Source organism: Tarenaya hassleriana, unplaced genomic scaffold (assembly GCF_000463585.1).
Source record: "Tarenaya hassleriana unplaced genomic scaffold, ASM46358v1 Cleome220, whole genome shotgun sequence".
Taxonomy (NCBI): domain Eukaryota; kingdom Viridiplantae; phylum Streptophyta; class Magnoliopsida; order Brassicales; family Cleomaceae; genus Tarenaya; species Tarenaya hassleriana.
The window spans coordinates 19,264-22,578 of NW_010965542.1; positions in this window are offsets into that span (position 1 = coordinate 19,264).

Consider the following 3,315-nt stretch of genomic DNA (forward strand, 5'->3'; position numbering starts at 1 on the left):
ACTTTGTAGAGCGTAGTTGAGCCGTGTCGAATTGATAGTTCTCCAGACTTTCTATATATAGTTTGTGGGATGAGGTTGTTGTTTGGAACCTACGGAGTTGAAACGACTATATCCAGGTTATATGTTTCGTTTAGAATCTTTTCCGAGTCTTGCAGATCGATGAAATCTAGTTCAACAAATGCCTTGGAAAAATAGAGCATCTCGACACTCCGCTGTCAAAATCTCGTTAACGAAAATCGTTCGAGGATATGAGTGCATCGATTGATGGTTCGGGTCTAAGTTGTGGGTCGGACATCGCATCAAAAAGAAAAAAAAAGAGGAAAAGAAAGAAAAGAAAAAAAAAAGAGAAAACCGATGTCCTTCGACTTCAACGTCCTAGAAACCCGAGATGCGTGCGTTTGATAGAAAAAATCCTACAAAAAGGTAAAAATACAGGTATGTAGAACTTAGATCGAAAAGGTTAAGTTGAGATAAGGATAGGTTCGGAAATAGACTTGGTGAGTTGTAGAGATTCTAACGGGTTCTAGGTGGCAATAAAAGTTCCATGACTAGGTAGATTAGTCTTTGGTAGGAAGATCATAGTAGACTGGTTTGGGTACGATTCACAGGAAGCTAGCATTGTATGGATGTTTCGCTTTTGAGTTTCATGAGGATGCTATTTGATGTTCGTCATCCCTGTTTTGCAGATTTTATTCCTTCGTTCTTTACTCGAGGACGAGCAAAGGTTTAAGTATGGGGGGATTTGATAACTCCTAATTCTCTCTATATTTCCTGGACGTTTTTATAGGATTTACATGAGGATCATGTTCATTTGTAGGCATTATAGGCGCGTTAGGCTACGGAACTCGGTTTGGTTGTGTTTTTATTGGATTACAGGTCTTGGATGAGATTCGGACCAAGATGGAAGCAATCTGGAGCTAAAAGGATGGAATACATCAAGAACTTCCTATCCTGACTCGGCCAGAGTCAACCATGGAAAGTGGGCCGAGTCAGCACGCTGAAAATGGCCCAATTCAAGCCTGTTACGAGGAGTCCGAGTCAGACTACCCCGAGTCAACATGCCCGAGTCAGAACGTCCGAGTCAGAAGATTGGGCTGGGCCGAATTTCTTATGTCTCGTTTTGACTCGGTCGAGTCAGAGTACTGACTCGGTCCGAGTCAAAACCCAGAAAAAGCCCAGATTCGAATTTTCAGAGTTTGATCGGGAATAGAACTTCGGGAGCGTCGCCTAGGGTTTATAAAAAGACTCTACAGACGTCCAAAAGAGGGGACATACTTTATACAGACTTTAGAGAGCTTTGGTGAGAGATATAAGAGTTTTACGGGATTTCGGGAAGAAGGAGGAGAGTTGGAACGTGAAGATCGCTTGCTGTCGACATGAGTCTTTCTTCTCCCTCTTTTCTTTCTGTTTTCTAGTTTTGCTCAGTGTTTTTCCATGAACCGTGAGTAGATCCACGGCTGTGGGTTAGGGATTCGTTTGTGTTTTTTGTATGTTTGAACCCTAACTTGGTTGCGATTTGGATTTGTTTTGGTTCTATCGATTTGTGCTTTATTTGATTGGTGTTTGCTGACCCCTTGGCCAATTATTTCAGATTCTGAACTACATAGGAATATGGGTTTAGTTTCGGATCGAAATCGATAGAATAGATTGTATTATTCACATAGGAATATGGTTTGATCGATCTGATGATAGTGTTCTTCATGCATCTAGTTTGATAACTCACATAGGGATATGGATTTAGAGAATTTAGATAGTGAGTTATATGCCGGGAGGTGATTTCTCTATCTTTGTTGCTTGACGATTCCCGAATACAGATTCAATATCGTGATTCTCGCATGCTTAGCATATACCCATACACGCGAATACGGTCCCGACACCCACGGTCATCTTAGATTGCTAGCTTACACGCTTTTATTGTTTTATTTCCTTATTTTCTATTCCTTCCATACACTTCCACCATCACTTCTACTTGCTTGCTTTGATTTAGTCTCGATTAGGATTTAGATTTAGCTACCGGTCCTTGCGTTCATATCCACCATCGTTGCCGGGGACTGGTTAGCCTATTTCTAGGTCTTTATTGATTCTAGATCTTAGCTTGTTTACTCTTTCTTTTTCTTTTTCTTTTTCTTTCTTTGGTTTTTGCGGCTTCACTTGGTTTCGAGTTCTTCTTTTTCTTTGCGATTTGCAGGATTCTAGTGCATGACACGGAGCTCTACTCGGAGAGAAGACCTAGTCTACGATCCAGATTGCGAAAATGGCTAAAGCAAGAGGGATGTCAGGAGACAGTATCAGACGCTCTACAGGACGGGTAGATTTGGGCGAGTCTGCAGCTTTGAAAGCGGTCATGTCTGATTTATCGGCAATCAAGCAGCACATGGTACTCAAGAATACATCTAACCCGCCGAAAGTCCAGCCTGGCATGTTTGTGGTTGATCAGGCAGCATCAGAGGAAGAACCAGTTGAGGAAGTCAACTATGTAGGAAGGAATCAGTACCAGAATCCTTCCAATCTCTACAACCTGTTTCACTGCCCGCTGTGACTCAACCTTTGACGAGTGAACCTCGGAGATCAGGCAGGATTCGCCAAGAGCCAACGAGATATGGATTTCTCGTGACTGGGAATGAGGAACTCATGTTATTAGAACATGACGAGCCCACCACATACCCAGAGGCAATGGCGAGCCGTTCCACTGTGGCGTTCCAGGGGGAGTTAATTGTGATACAATACCACAATCAACCAGATAGTCAGTGAACTCTTGGCTCATATACTCGCCACCACGATCGAATCGAAGTGTCTTGATCGCCTTGCCAAGCTGGTTCTGTACTTCGTTTCTGAAAGCCTTGAACATTTCAAGTGTTTCAGACTTATGTCTCATCAAATAGACATAACCGTATCGACTGAAATCATCAGTGAACGTAACGAAGTACAGATAATCTCCTCTAGCTAGACAGCTCATTGGTCTGCATACATCACTATGTATCAGATCCAATAACTCTGTCGCTCTCTGTCCTTTCCCTTTGAAAGGATGCTTTGTCATCTTGCCCATCAAACAAGAATCGCAAGATTCAAGATACTCAAAGTCAAATGAATCCAGAAGACCTTCAGAATGAAGGTTCTGTATGCGCTTCTCGTTTATATGGCCTAGACGACAATGCCAGAGGAAGGACGGGTTTAAGTCGTTCGTCTTAAACCGTTTGGTACAAACGTTATAGATTGACCTGTATCTAGACGGTTCGTCATCCAAAACATAAAGGCCATTAATATGGTAACCTTTACCATAAAATAAGTCACCTTTATAAATGGACAGACATTTGT